The sequence below is a fragment of the Euprymna scolopes genome, chromosome 12 (genome assembly GCF_053919585.1).
Source record: "Euprymna scolopes isolate OS-2025 chromosome 12, ASM5391958v1, whole genome shotgun sequence".
In the NCBI taxonomy this organism is placed as follows: domain Eukaryota; kingdom Metazoa; phylum Mollusca; class Cephalopoda; order Sepiida; family Sepiolidae; genus Euprymna; species Euprymna scolopes.
The window spans coordinates 148,218,459-148,238,919 of NC_136493.1; the positions used below are offsets into that span (position 1 = coordinate 148,218,459).

The 20,461-nt window shown below is 34.0% G+C and overlaps 2 protein-coding genes across 3 annotated transcripts in view; one reads left to right on the plus strand and one right to left on the minus strand.

Moving 5' to 3' along the window:
* The window catches only part of LOC145291537 (transcription initiation protein SPT3 homolog), a 440,277-nt gene that overhangs the window by 148,435 nt on the left and 271,381 nt on the right, over positions 1 to 20,461 (minus strand). The gene's annotated exons all lie outside the window — the stretch shown is intronic.
* The window catches only part of LOC145291535 (uncharacterized), a 429,029-nt gene continuing 418,776 nt past the window's right edge, over positions 10,209 to 20,461 (plus strand). Inside the window, exon 1 of the mRNA XM_080137534.1 lies at positions 10,209 to 11,897. The gene's annotated coding sequence lies outside the window, so the exon portion shown is untranslated. The remainder of the gene's footprint in view (positions 11,898 to 20,461) is intronic.

The following is a 20,461-nucleotide window of genomic DNA, read 5'->3' on the forward strand; positions in this document are numbered from 1 at the left end:
AGGAAAACTCTTGAATGTGGAGAATAATACAAGACAAAATAACGAATAAGCATTACAGGGAATGAAGAACACTGAAGCTGCATATCTACAAGTTCTACACCCCCATCATGCCTCCCCCCCAATAGTTTCATCACCGCTCCTCCCAATAAAAAAGTGACACCAAAGAGCTGAGAAGGGTCAAGAAAGACTGAAAGACCGAGGAGAGAGCGCCAGCCAGACCTCGGTTGGACAAGCGCAAAGAGAACTGAGACCTTGGGGAGGCTTAGTGCCACTCAAATTCTAGTATAAACCAATGGCCACTGCCGGCAAGAAATCAATGGTAAGCGGCTGGTGCGATGATGCAAATTCATTTGCAAATGCTATCGAAGGAGGTGGAGAGAGCTGGACGTCTGGGGAGACTTGTTGTCACTCAGCCTCCAGAAAACACTACAGATTTCCAATCAGATCGTCTGTTGACTTGTGTGAAAGCTTCATGTGAGGCAATAATAATGTGTATCTTTTTGTTTTTACATTAACACAAATCAATCTAGGAACCAAATCTTAAAAATGATTATATTCATAAATGAGTATATATATATATATGTGTGTGTGTGTGTGTGTGTGTGTATATATATATTATTAACACAAATCAATCTAGGAACCAAATGTTTTTAAATGTGTAAAAAACATGAACGTTTCTTCATAGAAAAAAGATAGAGAATAGTTAACAGATACCCATCCCAATGTTAAGAATGGTTTTCGAAACAGTAACATTATTATATGGACATTAGATTGGCTTTTTGTTAACTATTCTGTTTCTAAATTGTTTTCTTATTTCGCATACCAATTGTTGATTCTTTTTAAATCGTTTATGAAAATTTCAAATGACATTAACGATGACTAAATGCAAGTGAGATTCGTTTTGAAAAGAAAAACGAATCTCGTCTCACAATTTTCAATCAATTATAACAAAAAACATTAGTGAAAAATATTTAGAAAGATCTACTCTTGTAATATACACCCACCTCCCATGTGTATTTTGACGTTTGGCATGCAGACATTACACATGTACAGTCATTTAGACTTTTTTTTAAAAAACATCAAATATTTAATTAAATGGTAAGAAATTTTAAATGAAGCGGAATCTGGAAAAATTTTGGAATCGTCCTATCACTAATAACTAATATATACGCTTCCCCTCCCATGTGTATTTTTACGTTTTGCAAAATGCGGACATTACCGCTGTAGGGAAGTGGGGTGAGGTGGGGGTGGTGGGTAAAGCCATTTGAACATAAAAAAAAAAAAAAACACATCGAATCTTTAATTAAATGTTAAGAAATTTTAAAGGAATCAAAATCGGGAATTTAGAACATAACCGGTAATCGTATCGGGGAAAACTTTTGAATCTTCCCACGATTAGTTGGAACACATTAACTGCTTGTCTGCAGATTACAACGTATTCATCTTCATATCCGATGTCAAGAAATTTTTTGTCATCAAATGATCAGTAATCAAGCTTAGTTCATACCATTGATCCCTGTTAGTACTCTCATAGTGTTTCTCATCTTTCGTGTGACACTCATTTCGGTTTGTTAAGCCTTACCCTCGAGTGGCCCCAGGCGTTGACAAAAGTTATAAAATGCCCCCCTACATATACACAGACAAGCATCACCAGCTTCATCACCATATCTCTGACGAATTAGACTTGGAAAGAGATTAGTAAAAGCTTTACTTTTAGTAACTTTTAGTAACAGAAGAATCTCAACCCAAAGACAAAACAGTTCATTCAGAAGGAAACGAGTAATTTAATGGCGACTAAAGTTGTCAAATGGAATTCCATAAGTAGGATGATTATAACTTATATTTTTAGAAAACATATTTCTCAGATTTCACCCTAGAAAATATTATTCCTTGAAGATCCTTTGAATTATGAGGAGTTTATAGTAGAACAGCAGTTGCACAATATTAGATCGTACTTTTCCTGATCTAGTATTGTTCCAGTTTAAAAGTATGGAGAAATCACAGTTGACTGGGTGCAATACTGCGATAAAGATTGATGCTATTTCAGAATTTTCCTCCTACCATGGCGTGACAGTTTAGTTTACTGTATCATTTAAACTGTCGATATATAAAGTAGTTACGTTCATGTGTATGTGTGTACAACTCTCCTACAGTTCACACCACTGAACCGATCATGACCAAATCTGGCATGATGATGGTTTCCCACCTAGAGTTGGTGCACACCATTTTCCAAGGTCAAGGTGATAGCTTGTGTCCACACCACTGGACCGATCATGATCAAACCTGACATGATGATGGTCTTCGACCTAGAGATGGTGTACACCATTTTCAAGGTCAAGGTAAAAAAATTAAGGTCATATTTAGTGTGGCACTTCATAAACTTTCCCACCTAGGGATGGTGCACACTAAGGGGTTCGCCACCATCCAGGGGGCTGCCACCATGGTGCTTGCCAATTTCTTTGTGAATTTGAATCAGAACAACCTCCTCCACTCCCATCTCCTCAAACAATCTTAATGAAATTTAGCATGATAGTGGTCTCTACCATAGGCCAAAATTTATTGCACTGTATCTCTTAACTTTGACCTTTCAAAATAATGCTGCCAAAAACAATGTAACAGATCATTAAGGATTCTTTTTTTCTTGAGATGCATATAATTCTTTTAAAAATTTTAGATAATACTTTCCCCTTTCAGATACGCACTAAAGATGCCACCCAAACGAAATAGAAACGAAACAGAGGAAGAAAGATTGGCAAGATTAGAAACTAATAGACTAAGAGTTGCTGCAATTCGCTCCAATGAAAACGCTTCACAAAGAGAAAGACATTTGGAATTCAACAGAATATGTCAAATAGAAAGGAAAACAAGATTTAACAAATTTGGAAAGAGAAACCCAACGTGAAGCTGACAGAACTAAACATTCTGCAAGGTAGTTAAATTCATCACAAGAAGAAATTCGAAAAAGGCAAAGAGATGGCCGAGAAAGAGAAGCAATACGATAAGCAATACAATGAGCAAATGAAACAAACGAGGAAATATAAAAAGAGATATACGAGGTCAGTTGAGAGAAGGAAGACGAAGACTAAATGAAACAGAGGAGGAAACAAAAAGACGTAAACGAGGTGAATTGAGAGAAGCTCAGAAACGGCAGAATGAATCAGAAACTGAACAAATCTTTCGCCTATACCAAGGGTGTGAGCGAGAAGCTGCAAAAAGAGAGAGAAAGAGAGAGTATGACTTTGCCGCAGCAAATTACAGAAAAAAGGCAACTAGACAATGAACGACTGCTTTGAGACAAGAAATAATAAACTGAAATAGAAAAGGCTTTACAACAAAAATGATTCTCACTAACATAGGAAAAATGGACAAAGTATGTCAACATTGCTCAGCTGTGAAATTTAAAAGAGACACCCCTGGTTGTTGCTGTTCTTCTGGCAAGGTTGTGCTTGATAGATTTCTACCACTGCCTCAGTTGCTACAAGATTTAGTCTCAGGCAAAGGTCCCATTTCTAAAGAGTTCCTGCAAAATGTATGTAGTTACAACTGTTTTGCAATGACTTCGTTTGGTCATGAAAATGTGGCAGTAGATGGGTTGAATTCTTCTTTTAAAAGTTGATACCAGGTTTTCTACAAAATTGGGAGTCTTGTGCCACCTGAAGATGGAGCGACAAAGTTTATTCAAATCTACTTCTTGGATAGTCTGAAACAGGAACTACATCGACGGGGACATGACAGTAGACTCAATCAAGACATTCTCCAAAGGTTGACTAAATTTTTACATGAGAAAAACAGCCTAATTTGTCAACTGCAAACAACAAATAGGAGGACTGAAGATGAAAACTCTGAAGAATAAAGTTTTCATAAGAGAAGATTGGAAGCTGCATGAAGAGCATCCATGGCGATTCAATGTTCTAATAACAACGTATAAGGTTGGAATATTAATGGAGAACGAACTGACAGCAAAACTTTTGTTTTAAAAATAATACATTGAAAAAGGAACTCTGAACTACATCCTCTCTATGATATTTTAATGTACCCGTTAATGTACCCCTATGGTTCTCCATCTTACGACATCTACATTAAGGCATCCAATGGTTGAAAAGTTTCCCAACAGCAGTTTTATTTCTACCATTTGATGACCCGGCCTGAAAATTATTTTCTCTGGTACCGAAGGCTGTTTCAACAGTGGCTGGTGGATGACCTTTACAGTTCTTGAGGCAAGAGCAACATACCTGGAGAATTGACAATCATCACAACTTGAGATTCAATTCTTAGGGAGGATGGAAATCCACAACAGATTGGCCAACGAGTGGTATTTTCAGCAACTTACACAGGAGGCCCTCGATACATGTTCGATTGCCAAAGTGATGCCATGGATTATGTTTGGCGAATGGGCAGAGTCAGCCTCTTCATCACGGTCACTACAAATCGAAAGTGGATGGAAATTATAGAAAATTTTCTTCGAGGATAAGAACCTCAGGATCATCCAGATATTGTTGCCAGGGTATTTAGACAGAAACTTAAAAAGCTAATGGAATTTATTTAAAAAAAAAAAAAAAAAAAAAAAAAAAAAAGGATTTGGCTTTCCTGTAAAGCATTGGATACCAAAAGAGAGAACTGCTGCATGCATACATTCTCATCATGCAGGCCCCAGAGGACAAAGTTAAATCATAACAAATGGATTTCTGCATAACTGCAGAGATCCCTGACAAAGAGGAAGACACTGACCTTCATGCAAAAGTGATGGTACATATGGTGCACAGACCTTGTGGACGATTGAATCTAAGTTGCCCATGTATGATCGACAACAAATGCTCCAAAAAGTACCCTAAAAAATTTCTTCAGTGTTACTGAGCAAGGCTAGGACTCTTATTCCAAGTATATGCAAAGGAAACCAGAAGATAGAAGCCAGACTGGTACAATGTTCATCAAGAAATCACAAACCAGTGAATTGTTCTCTACAACAAGGTCCTCCTTCAGCAGTTCAATGCTCACATTAATGTAGAAATTTGTACCCGAGTGTACAACAAAGATACTCGCATGAAGCGCGGGTATATTTGCTAATAGCTTATATTACCAATCTCTTTCTCTACCTCCCAAATATATATTTGTATATATATATATTTGTATATATCTATCTATAAAAGTGAGAGTGTGTGTGAGGACAATTCTCAACCTATATACTCAACGAATTTTCGATCTACAAACTTAAACTTTGGGTTATAGCATATTCAAACAATGTGGAAAACTTTTTAATCCATTTTTATAAAAAAAAAAAAAGAAAAAAAAAGGGGGGTTGCTAAAGAGTCAAAATTAAAAATTGGCATGTGGGCATCATGAGATTTTTATTTGTTTGTCGACTGTTTTATGAATGCGCATGCGCATTTATGAAACATGACAAGTTCTCTATGTTAAGAATAAGTAGGTTTGAAAACACTTTGTGAAGATCATGTCAATCATGGTTATCATACTTGACTCACTGTCTTTAGGTTTCGATCGTAGCTCCAGTTTTTTTTTTTTTTTTGTTACTTACAAGAAGTGAAGCGTTTAGAAAAAAGCAATAGTCACATGCACAGGTCTCCGTTTTTTGTATTAATTAAAATATTATATTTTATGCAGATTTTACAACCAGGCAACGCCAGGTGGTCTGCTAGTATAGATATATAACAATGATTTCCAAGTAATGGAGAAGAAAAAGAAAACTAGTGTGGTGCAAGAAATGATGGAAAGCGCTGTATGGAATCTTAGGTTTGACTAGATTATTATTTATCTATAGTAATAAAATTTGGTGACTATTTTTCGTATCTGTGGATGTGTTTTTCACTTCTATGTGACTTACTGTTTTCAAATTTTATAAATAGACAACAAAACAATTTTTGCTATAATAATGTTTAAGTTTTAAAACAATTTGGTTCAATTATAAACAAGTCAAGCATGTGGAGTCACCCTCTATGAGTGAAAAATTTACTTTCGCCATGACTAATGTTTGTGCAAAATTTGTAAAAAATCTAAGGCATGGTTATTGAGAAAAATGCAAACCAGCCAATCTGGGGGCAATTTTACTCCTATAATAGCCACTAGAGGGGCAATCTGAGTTATCCTGGAAAATCCGTTCTGGAAAAAAATTACTTTCACCATGACTAATGCAATTGCAAAATTTCCAAATAATTCAAAGAGTGGTTATCGAGAACAGTGCAAACAAATGAATGAACAATTTGAAGGCAATTTTACCCCTATAATAGCCCCTAGGCATGCAACCAGAATTATCCCAGAAAATCCGTTTTGGCAAAAATTTAACTATTACCCCGACTAATCTTTGTACAATTTTTTTTTTTAAATCCAAGGCGTTGTTATTGAGAAAAGTGCGAACAAACGAACAGACAAACAAATGAATGGGAATTAATTACTTTGTCGGGGGAACCAAAAATATTATTAGTTCCAATTATTATAAAAATATTAAAAGATTTAAAAAAAAAAATGAAAGTAAAAAAAAAAAAAAAAAAAAGATTTCCGGGCAACGCCAGGTACGTAAACTAGTTTCTATTTAGTTGTTTCTCCACAAGAACATAGAGACATGGTTTTTTAATAAGAAAATCCACCTCGCTTAAAAAGATGCATTTTGGTGTGAGACAAAAATATTGCCTCAGTCTAAAAGGACAGCTTATATATATATATATATATATATATATATATATATATATATATATATATGTGTGTGTGTGTGTGTGAGTGCGTGTTAAGGGCAAAAAGATGGTTATCCGCGAGAAATCCATTTGCAAGTAAAATGAAAGTGATGAATAGGGGTAGTCGACGTGCTGCCCCCCCCCGCAGGGTTCTTTCCAAGTTTTCTCACCTTTTGACCTTCCCTTCTCAGCATGACATTAAAAAAAAAGGATTGTAAACACTGACAATATTGCTGAAACAAAAGTTTAAAAGCTATAACACTCCCCACCATCAACCCGTATTTTCACATTCAAACGGTCAAAACATTTATCAAATCAAAATAAAATTTTTAAAAAAGATAAAAATTATCATTTAATAGAAATAACAAAAATTAAACTAATAATATGGATTCAAGAACAAACAACCAAAAACAAAATAAAAGTTATTTCGTTTCTGAATTTTTGAGATGAGGATTGATTATTCGTATTATTTGGATTCTTTGGACTACTGTTCTCATCTTGAGTGTGATTTTCACAACGTTTTGCAAGGACCCGTGTCATAGTGGATAAAGTACTTGGTAAAATTTAGTTCTGAAAGTTCAATCCTCAAAATAAAATCGCGAATTAGGATTTCTACTCCTGCTCGTGGATTAAATAAAGGGTCCTGTTCAAAATTCCATGCAGATTTCCTGAGTTCGACAGAAAGACTCCACCCCCACCCCGCGAGTTTGACAAAAAGATTTCTTTCTCTCCTCGAGTTTGACAGAAAGATCCACCCTTCTTTCAATTCGACAGAAAGATTTTCCCCGAGTTCGACAGAAAAATGTTCAAATTCAACAAGATATACCTGAAGACGTTCGGAGGTTCCATCGACCAAAATATTGTGAAAATAACACCCAACATGAGAATAGTAGTCCCAAGAACCCAAATAATACAAGCGTTGTATATTGCTTAATATTTTATTTTTAACAAAAACCTGTTCTACAAGATGTAAAGTTTGATACCACTTCTATGTCGTCTTGCACAGATTACGAACATCAAGATGATCTAAAACTTTATGTTTAGAATACTTATTCCTATTTTGATCAAAACTGATTACATGATTTGGATTCTAGAAAATAAAGGGCCTCAAGAATAAATTGAAATTCAGGTAATCCTGATTAATTGACGTCTCATGACTATGGATAAAATTCAATGAGAATTTTAAACATTCGAATTTTCACATGGTAGTTTGTTATTACACCCTCTAAAATACAAAGATATCCCAAAAGAAACTGGAATTTGAGGAATATTAAAATTTCATAAAAATCTGAGGTATCTGAATTTCACAGAGTCTCATCCATTTAGCATAAAACTAAACTAAATATAGCACACATTTTAATCTCTTATGCTCGGATGTAGTGTTCCAAAATTCATAATGATCTGTTGTCATCATAATGAAATTTGCAATCTCCTCTAATCTATTTAAGCAGAATAAAAAATAGGAGGCGTGACTTTTGGAACGCATTTTATATATATAAATCTCTCGACCGGCTGTAATCGTAACTCCCTGCACTGATAATTCCTGAAAGGATGAAACACTCGTGTCTGTAGGTGCTAAAATAATTAGCCCCACTTATTTCTGAAGAATTCTTTCTCTTTTCATAAATATCATTAAACTGGATTTGGATTGAAATGAAAATTGAAATAAGTGATGCTGGAGATTCTGAAAAGCAAGTGTCAATTTCTCGAAACGTAACAGATGCGATAGAATTTGAACTGGATGAAACTGTAGCAGACATAAGCAAACTATGGTCTCATTATAGCTGTAAGTTCCATATCAACCTTCTTCTATGAATGATAAGTTTGTTTTTTGTTGAAACAAACAAATGTTGGATTTCCTCCAAATGAACAGAAATTGAACGATTTGCATTTAATTTTCATGACTAAAAAATCTTTTAAAGATGAAGTTATCGAGCAGCTTTGATATATTCGACAAGAAAATGATCAACGAATTTGACAAAAAAACAAAACAAATTTAGTATTTTTTTTCCGATGTTAATTTCAATCAGCAACAATCATCATCAACTGTAAACTATGTTTCCAAAAATCACCCATCAACATATTATCTATAGAAAAGCGAAAAATGTATGTTTGTATGTCTAGCTAAAACTTGAAAAATATAAAACAATTACTCACAAGTTTTTTTGGGGGGAGGGGGGCATAACCCAAGATATATAATATCTAAAATTAAATTTAAAAACTCATTATTTGGGGATCAAATGAACATTTGCCATATAATGTCACTAAGATGTTCACACATCTTTTATTGTGATCATGTAATCTGTTTTCCAGCCACTAATTAAAGGCAAGTAACAGACTTTTTCAGAGTTATTTTTACCTTATGCCGACTCAAGTTGCAAGAAACCACCTCCAAAAATAACTAACCACCAATGACCATCAGTGGCCACCACAGGCATCCAATGACAGTCAGTGGATGCTTGTGGCCAACAATACGCAACAGTTGAAAACAAACGATTTCAGTATGGTGCAGTCTGATGGAGGCCGACACTGATCTGTCACTGCTAGTTGCAAAGGCAGCCAGTGCCTACCATCATTACCCACAAGTAATCACTCCAAACAAAAACTAATCGCCAGTGCTGACAAAGACAGCCAGTAACTTCAGCTCACTGCCACTGCTAGAAAATACCCAACAGTGGAAGGCAGATAATTTCATTTTAGTCACGGCCGGTAGTGCCTGTTTTTTTCCAGGGCTGACAAATTTAGTTTGATTTGTTTTCAAGAAGGGTGTACCAAATAAGTTCCGGTTGAATTGTTTAAATAAAAATAATAAAAAAACGCACGACTTTTTTTTATGTTTCTGCACACGTGGCATAGTGGATCAAGTACTTGGTAAAATTTAGTTGTAAATAAACTGCAAGATACAATTGCGAATTACTTAGGATTTCTACCGAATCATGACTAAGTGAATGAGAACATATATATGGATTAAATAAAGGTTCCATTCAAAATTCCATGCAGATACCAGAGTTCGATAGAAACATTCTTGAGATACACCTGAAGAAGATTGGCAGTCACATCGACAAAAACGTTGTAGAAATAAGACTCAAGATGAGAACAGTAGTCTGAATAATACAAAAAGAAATTTAATTTAAATTAAAATTTTTTTTTAAAAATCCAAAAAACTCGTCTTTATTTTCAGTCAAACTGGAAATATCACTTTTCTACCAAATAAATGTAACAAAATGCAAACCGTGTTTAGTGTAGTTATCGAGGATTATTATGTCAACAAAAATCAGACCTTCTTGTGTCCACCATTTATTTTCTATTCAGAGACAAAGGTGCAGAAAAAAAGAAAACATTAAACGTCTTCAAACGAAATATTTTTCACAATAAGTAAAAAAAAAAAAAAAAAAAAAAAAATTTCGAAGATAATGCATGAAAAATTAGCAGATGGGAAGGCAATAACAATGATGGACAGATAAGTATGAAGCTGGAGGGAAAATGAAAATCGGTAGAAATGACATGAAAAGAAGAGGGGGGCTAGTTTCTTGATTTATTACACAAGTTCTTTTATTAAAAGAATGAATAATGATTCCTTCAATCGACATGAAACCAGTTATAGGGAAAGAAAAATGGATTCTTTTTCTGGTGTGTGAAAAGATTCGACATGTAGTGAGGATAAAGATCGATAGATGGTAGACTCTGGTAATTAAGTTCGAAGACGGAAATAATAAAGGGAAAAAACAAGAAAAAGAAAAGGGGATAACAAGGAAAAAGAAAAAAAGAGAGAAAGAAAAAACAGAAAAAGAAAAAGGGGAAAGAAAAAGTAAAGGGAAATAAAAGGGGAAGAGAAGGGCAAAAGATAGTAGGGATAGAAAGGGAGGGGAAAGAAAAGAGGGAAAAGTGAAAAGAATAGATGAGAAGGAGTGAAAAGGAAAGAAGGGGAAAGAAAGGAGAAGGAGTGAAAAGGAAAGAAGGGGAAAGAAAGGAGAAGGGGAAAAAGAAAGGAGAAAAGAAGGGGAAGAGGGGAAAGAGAAAAAGAAGAGGAAGGAAAAAAGGAGGAAGGAAAAAGGAAGAAGGAAAAAAGGAGGAAGGAAAAAAAAGAGGAAGGAAAAAAAAGAGGAAGGAAAAAAAAGAGGAAGGAAAAAAAAGAGGAAGGAAAAGAAAAGAGGAAGGAAAAGAAAAGAGGAAGGAAAAGAAAAGAGGAATGAAAACAAAAGAGGAAGGGGAAAAGAATAAGAAAGCCGTGGGGAAACGAGGGGAGAGAAAGAAAAAAAGGAAGAAAATTAACAAGAGGGAGAAGTGTTATCAGGTGTTTAAATCACTTTTTAATGATTAAGAGAAGGGGATCATCTAAAGGTGACACTCCTATCATGGCTTTAGATCCCATCTTTTTCTTAGCAGATGCAATCAAAGTTATCAGAAATACAAGTTGAACAAACAAAAAAAAACTACATCTTTGATAGAAAATTTTTTAAAAAATGCAATAGAATAGCTGAAAGGTATAAAAATCATTTTGACTACTTTTTTTAAACTCCTTGGGAATCTAAATAAAACGAATTGACCTTTGAACTGATGAGAAAAAGAAAGAAAACGGAATAGGAAAACCACAAATATGCCTCCAATTTGGGTAGACATTTTTCCTCAATGGGTTTGGACAATATCAAGTATGAGTGTATCTTTTGCACAATCTTAACGGCTGTATACACACACACACACACACACACACACACACACACAGGAGTGTACAAGCTCAAATGCAGTCATAAGAACACAATTATACATCCATTTGAAAAATAATTAGAAACTATTGACAATATACACGCATACATATATTATAACTATATACGGGTGTTCCGATTTAAGAAAAAAAAATACAAGTTTTGAATATTGAGAAAAAAGATACAAAAGAAACAAAAAGAAAAGAAACGAAAAGAAACACAGAAAAGGAGAAAAAAAAAAGAAAACGAAAAATACAGTTTTAAAAAATCATACATTTAAATTCTTGTATCATCAAAAAAAAAAAAAAAAAAAAAAAAAAAAGATAATGTCAAGCAAGAGGAAAACAATTATTGGATTTTAAACTTTCTATTCTGACGACAGCCAAACTGTCGAATTATCATCTATAAAGCCCAAAAGAAACATCCAGGAATTCTTATAACAAAAATTTAAAAAACGCCATAAAAGCGAGTGGACAACAAAAACGGGTGACATTTAAATCGAATTCAAAAGGTAAGTGAAGAAAAATATTAAAATTTTTATATTTTTCAATGGCGACCATACATTCTTTCATGTTAAAGCAAGTGTTGTACTAAACATTTGAAACGTTATGTAACAGTTGCCAATGTTTTAGGTCGTATAATGGTAAAAGAATGAATCTACAAAGACATTTTAGTGATTTTTCAGATTAGATATTTCAAAGAATTTTAGCTCAGTTTTTTTTTTAAATTGTGCGAATATATCAAAGTATTATGCTTTGTAAAAATAAATTACCGTTTAACAAATTTCCCATTGTTCTAGAAATTATATATATATATATATATATATATATATATATATATATATATATACACGGACTGTTTTTCTGTATCACAGCTTTTCACTGTGGAAAGTGCCCCGAGCCAAGACTAAAACTAAACCTTCTTGTAAAGGGTCAGTCCTATCCATGTTTCTGACCATTGGCGATTTCACATACCAGAGTGTTCAACCCAAAAAGCGGGAAGGCATATGTATATATCTAAATATGTACATTTATGATGTTTCTGAATTTTTGAGATGAGGATTGGTTATTCATATTATTTGGATTCATTGGACTACTGTTCTCATCTTGAGTGTGATTTCCACAACGTTTTGGTTCATGTAACCTCCGACCTTCTATGGGTGTATATTTTTTGAACTCAGGAATTTGGACAGAATTTGAATGAAGCTCTTTACTTACTTCACGGGGTAGTATATTTTTGTTCCGTCAGCCATGACTCGATAGAGGACCCAAGTAATTCGCGAGGACCCATGGCACAGTGGTTAAAGTACTTGGAAAAATCAATTGTAAAAATGATATTCTTCTGAAGGTTGAAGATTCAGTTCTCAATGTTGACGACCGAAAAATACAATTGTAAATTACTTAGGACCTCTATCGAGTCATGGCAGATGGAAAAAGAACATGCTACCTCCGTAAAGTAAATAAAGGGTTCTGTTCGATATTCCGGCCAAATTCCCGAGTTCGACAAGATACACCTGAAGAAGGTTGGAGATTAAATCGACCGAAACGTTGTGAAAATCACTGAAGATGAGAACAGTAGTCGTATGAATCCAAATAATGTGTGTACATTTATGATTTTTATTTAAAGTTTCATTGTGATTAGTGATTAAAGCAAGAGATATCAAAAAAAACATAAGCAATAAATAAGTTATATATAAGTGATAATGTAAAAATGTGTGTGTGTGTACGTATACATGTAAACGTATGCAAATTATAAGTGTGTGTGTGTGTGGAATTCACTTAAATGTCTTCGTCTACTTAATACGTGTGTATATGCATGTAAAATATAGGTGCCTGTACATGTGTGTATGTATATAATTCAAATCACACCCACTTCAGTCATGTGCTCGTTTATGACTAATGTCAAGAGTAGACAATCCTTAAGATTCAATCCTTATTAATTCATATGTGAATCTCATTAACTATTGAACGGAGAGTATGCTAATATTAACAATAATATTCATAACAATAATAACAACAATAATATTAATAAAAATATGTAAATTGTCCATATTATTGTGGAAGAGTGTGAGATTTACGAAATGTTAGATTTGCAAAGGGATAACACACGTCTCCATAATTGGACTATATCTTCTTTCTTCTAACATATACAGCTATATTGTCGGATTTTCAAAGTCAGACCCAAATAGCAGTTGATCTGACATATCAAACTTAGCTTCTGACAAACCAAATTTTTATTTGTTATTGTTGTACTATGTCATCGGTAATACAATTAGACACTTAGCTACAATGCATTTGAAAAGTGTCAAGAAGCAGTCCAGGATGCCATTGAAACGTAAGAGGCTACTGTGGTAGGAACCAAGTTGGAGGAGGGCAACCTCGTGACGAGCTAAGCAGCTAAATGTTTATTAACATTACACGGAAATAACCAGTGCGTGTATCTATTGGATGAATCCTGTAAGATATGAATATTCACAGCACACGTGGTGGACAATTTGTGTCGAGTATTCCTAGGCAGTAGAATTAGGTTAAAGCAAATCTGTTTCAAAAGCTACTAAAACCTGAGATACTAAAAGAAAAATCGCTTTTTTAAATTTTAAATTCCAAATGAAATAGAAAACTCATAAATAATCTTTTCTAACAGTTAAACACATTCTTAATAATAAAAATAAAGGAATGACTTAAAATAGTTCCAACAAGAAAAACCATTTTGCTTTTCATTTCTTGATATTAGTTTAATATTTAGCAATAAGATCAGTGCTTTTTAATTAACTAACCCTATCCGGCATTGCCCAGAAACTGCTTTTTGTTTCTTTTTTAACCAAACTATTTTTATACTTAATTTTTACAAAAAAATATATACTGTTCTCATCTTGAGTGTGATTTTCACAACGTTTCGGTCAATGTAATCACCGACCTTCTTCAGGTGTATTTTGTCGAACTCGGGAATTTGGGCCGAACATCGAACAGAACTCTTTATTTACTTTTCTGTTAGCCATGACTTTTTGTAAATTTTTTTTTACAAAATTATTATTATTTTTTAAAAAGGAATTTAAAAATTTCGTTTAATTTTATGTTATTGGCTCTGAAGAAGATTAAATCTGGACGGAGCTAATATATAGCGATGTATACAAAACAAGAAACTATGTTGGTTTGGTCACCTTGAAAGAATAGATGAGACAGTTGAGGTTAATAGATGGAGAACAATCATGCAAGAAAACATGGGAGGAAGTGATAAGTATAAACTTGAGGAAAGAGGGATAAATAAAAGACCTGGCCAGAGATAGGTTAATCTTGAAATCAATTTCTAAAAGCTATCCAATACATGTTATCAAGTAAAACGGATGTTAAAGTGAATATAATGATTATTCGATTTTTAATTTCAATAAATATTAAATGTTTAACCAAAGTGTACCTTCTAGACTTATACATGGGTATGGCAAAGATATTTTAAAGGAAGATTTATGGACAAAAATAAATTCAATAAAGTTTTTAAAAAATAATACATTTGCAAAGAACTTACATTTTCTTCCAAATATAAGAAATCATTGGATTAGTTTCTAAATCAAAATTAAACATTTTAAATTTCGTACATGTGTGTATATATATATATGTGTGTGTGTGTGTGTGTATATATATATATATATATATATATATATATATATATATATATATATATATATATATATACACACCTTTATATTTCTGTTCATATATATGTGTGTGTATGTGTGTGTAAGTAAAAAAGGGTAATAATCAAGTGAGGTATGTATAAAAAAAAGTTATATCACACACATGTGATTATGTGTGTAAAAGGTTTCAAAAAGTGTTGCTTCACTCACACACATAAGTCGTGTTCTGATTGGTTAGAAATTTGATGATGTAGCTAAGAGAGCCCGAAGGTTAATGATAGTTGTTACAGGCACAAAGGTTATGACCACTTCTATCAACAGTCATGGGGTATACTTTAAGGTAGAAAGCAAAGGAATGGCTGGAAAGAAAGGGTAGAGAGAGGGGGAGATAAAGTTGATAAAACGGAAAAAGAAATGAAGCCTCTCCCTAAAATCCTTTTTGTATTGACTCAGCATTTTCTAGGGGAGAAATATAGACAGAGAGAGAGAGAAAGAGAGAAGAGAGAAAAAGAGAAAGAGAGCGAGCGTCGGGTGGTGAGAAGAAAGATTAAGTGGAGGGGGGAGAAGGAGTAACAGAAAGAGAGAGTGAGAGTAGCACAGAGAGAGAAAGAGCAGCAGAGAGTAGAATGAAGAAGGAATGATAGCGAAGAGGGGGCGAGATAGAGGAGGGGGAGGAAAGAGATAGAGATGAGGGAAAGGAAATAGAAGAGGAGGCGGACATAGAGAGAAGGGGGTGGACATAAAGAGAAGGGGGAGGACATAAAGAGAAGGTGGAGGACATAAAGAGAAGGTGGAGGACATAAAGAGAAGGTGGAGGACATAAAGAGAAAATAAGGGGAGAGACAGGTAGAGGATAGAGTAAGGAGAAGGAAGAAGATAGAGTAAAGAGGAGAAGATAGAGCAAGGGGGAGAAGGAGAGGATAGAGCAAGGGGAGAGGGAGAGGATAGAGTAATGGGGAGAGGGAGAGGGGGGAGAGGGAGAGGATAGAGTAAGGGGGAGGATAGAATGAGAGAGAGAGAGGGAGAGGATAGAGTGAGAGGGAGAGGATAGAGTGAGAGGGAGAGGATAGAGTGAGAGGGAGAGGATAGAGTGAGAGGGAGAGGATAGAATAAAGTAAGCGGGGAAGGGAGAGGACAGAGAAGGGGAAGGGAGAGGACAGAGAAGGGGAAGGGAGAGGACAGAAGGGAGAGGATAGAAAAGAGAGAGGTCAGGGAAGAGGGGGATCTAAAAGAGACGTCAGATATATGGCTAGTAATTAATCTATTCTTAGCTGTGAATCATGAAGAAACCTTGAAAGAATTCGTTTCAATTCAAAATGGTCTAAAAAATGTTGGCGAAACATTGGTGTACATCAATCATGTAATAAAAAAGACTAGCAGAACCTGTGAAAATTCCACGGTAGTTGAAAACATCGTCACATAAGCAAACAACAGAATGTCCTTCAATGGAATAATCAGTGTAATATTAGATCCGACCAGACCATGAATAAAAAACAAATATTTTTGTAGACAAATATGGATAATTGCTTGAGATATATTATTACATAAAATAGAAGTAAGGCAAAAAATAACATTAGTATTTTGATCTGCACCGACCAGACACTGGCTGGCGATAACTAACTTATTATTGTAACCTACACCGACAGAACAGTGGCTGGCGATAAATAACTTATTAGTATTCTGATCTGTACCCACCATGCACTGACTGGCAATATTTCATTTTCATAAGAGAATTCAGTATAGTAACGGTTGGTGCGATTTAGAATATTTCATTTTTTTTTTTTTTTTAATATGTTTTGGTTGAAGCGACAAGCGAGATAAAATAAAGATAATTTATAATTGTATCACTACAGATAAATAAAAATTCCTTTGTGTTCTCTATGTAACAATCGGTAACTTCTGAATAACATCAATAGCTTCGGGCCAAGATCACAGTGTAGTATCTGTTCTGATGTTGCACTTTATCTTTTCTGTCCTCGGTCGGTGGAGAAGTCCTTCATGACTGAGGCAATTTTAATTTTTGTTCCTATCCAAAGTGCTCCTTTTTGGGGAGCTGGGTTTTCCCCACATGAAAAACAAATCTTGTGTCTTACTCTGCCCTCGTGAAGAGGCAAGTGAATAGGAACAATCTTGAATCGTTGTTCGCAAGGTCCCGTGGCATAACGAATACAGTACTAGGTAAAATTCAATTCTTGGCGACATTTTTTTAGCGGTTTAATCTTCAGTGGAAATGATACTAAGAATATAATTGTGAATTATTTGTATTATTTGGAATCTTCAGACTACTGTTCTCCGACCTTCAGGTGTATCTTGTCAAACTTGGGAATTTGGACGGAATTTCAAACAGAACCCTTTACTTCACAGAGGTAGCATGCTCTTGTTCTGTCAGCCAGTACAAAGTTTACACTGACCAAAACGTTGTGAAAATCATACACAACATGAGAAGAGTAGTCTGAAGAATCCAAATAATACGAAATAACTAATCCTCATCTCAAAAATTCAGAAACGTAATTGTGAATTACTAAAGACTTCTACTTGGTCATGGTTGATAAAATAGGAACATGCTGCCCTAGTGAAAAAAGTTCCTTCTAAAATTCTGTGCAGATTTCCAAGTTTTATAGAAAGATTCCAGAGTTCAACAAGAAACATCTGAAGAAGGTCAGAAGTTATATCGGCTGAACTATTGTAAGAATAGTAGTCAGAATCATGTAAATAAAAAAAAATGATCTAATCAAAATAAGCTGTTTACTCATCGTTAAGCAACAATCAGAAATGCACGAATTCACAATTGCCACACATCAGTTCGAAACTGCCATTCTGATTGCCATGTATTCGTCATTTTATGTGAATTACCATTTTTCAATGTATGAGAGACAGATGGAAGTAAGGGGGGGGGGGCAAAATAAAAGCACCGGTTAAAAATTTTGGTACTTATGCAGAATACAAACTGTGCTTAAATAATATTTAGAAACCCATTCTTAACATGGTAAAGGATTATGCATTTTTTTTTAATTTAACTTTTACCAATTTAATAAACAAAAGATACAATAAAAATTGAATTTAACTTGAGAATCCTATCCCCAAAAAATAATAAGTCTATATTCTGCATGACTACCAAAATTTATTTTATTCTATCAGTAAAAAAAAAAAAAAAAAAAAATCAGTACTTATAAGGAGACATGCATATCTGGTGATTTCATGCAATCAAACATGTCTAAAAGGAAGATTTTCTAGTGTGAATATATTTAGCTTGCATATCAGGTAGGGGGGAGGGGTAAAATAAAGAGGAAATAATGTGTAGATTAGAGAAGTAGAGAGCCTATCAGTGGTGGCACACCTTTCACTGAAGGAGGAGAGATTATTTCTGTTATTCTCTTATCATCACTTGCTCTGTAATCAATGGTTGACTTGAAACACTCGACCGGCATGAGACACAAACTATCAACTATTTTTGCTTCTGAACTTTTTTCTTTCTGCACTACGACGTTAAATTAAGCAGCTTTCTTGCTTGGAAATTAGACTTAGCAAAGAAGAAATGGATCACTAGAGTCCAGTATCATCAGACACTGCCAGAGTTGGATCTACTAGTTTGTGAACCCTAACATTATCAGTGCACACCTCCTCCTTCTCCTCCTTTTCATAATTCTTACAGTGTACCATAATTGCTTTCTATCATAAGACAAAAAATAAATACAAAAATACATGTAATATAACAGTGAAGCATTGCAGCACATCCATCTCAAACTAAAACTCCGATAATTTTATTTGCTGGATTAGTTGTTCTCACATTGAATGTTTTAGATTGTAGGAGCAAGAGCAAGTGAGAACAAAAATGGTGGGAGGAATGGCGTATGAAGACGAGAGTAGAGGGAGGAATGGCAGATGAGAGTGGCAGCTGCAGGATAGACGGCAGAGGAGAACACATGATGGAAGGAACAGCAGATCAGAGTGGTAGTGGCGGTAGTAACAACTGATGAAAGTGGAAGTTTTTTTTTTCTGTTGAGCTATTTGCCAACCAAGTTAGTGCGTCCTGTCTGCTCTAATTAGTCATTTTTAGGTAGTAATGAGCAAATTAATATTTTTATGTATTAAAATAATTTTGTGTTTATTTCTCTTTAGATATGAAATGTTCTTAAATAGGGCCTGCCTCTTAAATCTCATTGCTTAATCGTGTTTTAACAAAGATATAACATTTTTACTGCAAAAGTAGTGTAAAAAATGTGACGAAACATACGACCTTAAAGAGAGAAAGATATCCAAATGTACTAGGCACAAAACTAATCATAACTTGTTTTTAGTCAGATTAAAAATTTTTTTAAAATTCTTTCTTAGATCAGTGTCTTCCTATGTCTGCCATTATTGAGATATTTGAAGCATTTTCAATTTTTAAAAAATTCTTTCTTAGATCAGTGTCTTCCTATGTCTGCCATTATTGAGATATTTGAATCATTTTCAATTTTTAAAAAATTCTTTCTTAGATCAGTGTCTTCCTATGTCTGCCATTATTGAGATATTTGAAGCATTTTCAATTTTTAAAAAATTCTTTCTTAGATCAGTGTCTTCCTATGTCTGCCATTATTGAGATATTTGAAGCATTTTCAATTTTAAAAAAATTCTTTCTTAGATCAGTGTCTTCCTATGTCTGCCATTATTGAGATATTTGAAGCATTTTCAATTTTTAAAAAATTCTTTCTTAGATCAGTGTCTTCCTATGTCTGCCATTATTGAGATATTTGAAGCATTTTCAATTTTTAAAAAATTCTTTCTTAGATCAGTGTCTTCCTATGTCTGCCATTATTGAGATATTTGAAGCATTTTCAATTTTTAAAAAATTCTTTCTTAGATCAGTGTCTTCCTATGTCTGCCATTGAGATATTTGAAGCATTTTCAATTTTTAAAAAAATTCTTTCTTAGATCAGTGTCTTCCTATGTCCACCATTATTGAGATATTTGAAGCATTTTCAATTTTTAAAAAATTCTTTCTTAGATCAGTGTCTTCCTATGTCTGCCATTATTGAGATATTTGAAGCATTTTCAATTTTTAAAAAATTCTTTCTTAGATCAGTGTCTTCCTATGTCTGCCATTATTGAGATATTTGAAGCATTTTCAATTTTTAAAAAATTCTTTCTTAGATCAGTGTCTTCCTATGTCTGCCATTATTGAGATATTTGAAGCATTTTCAATTTTAAAAAAATTCTTTCTTAGATCAGTGTCTTCCTATGTCTGCAATTGAGATATTTGAATCATTTTCAATTTTTAAAAAAATTCTTTCTTAGATCAGTGTCTTCCTATGTCCACCATTATTGAGATATTTGAAGCATTTTCAATTTTTAAAAAATTCTTTCTTAGATCAGTGTCTTCCTATGTCTGCCATTATTGAGATATTTGAAGCATTTTCAATTTTTAAAAAATTATTTCTTAGATCAGTGTCTTCCTATGTCTG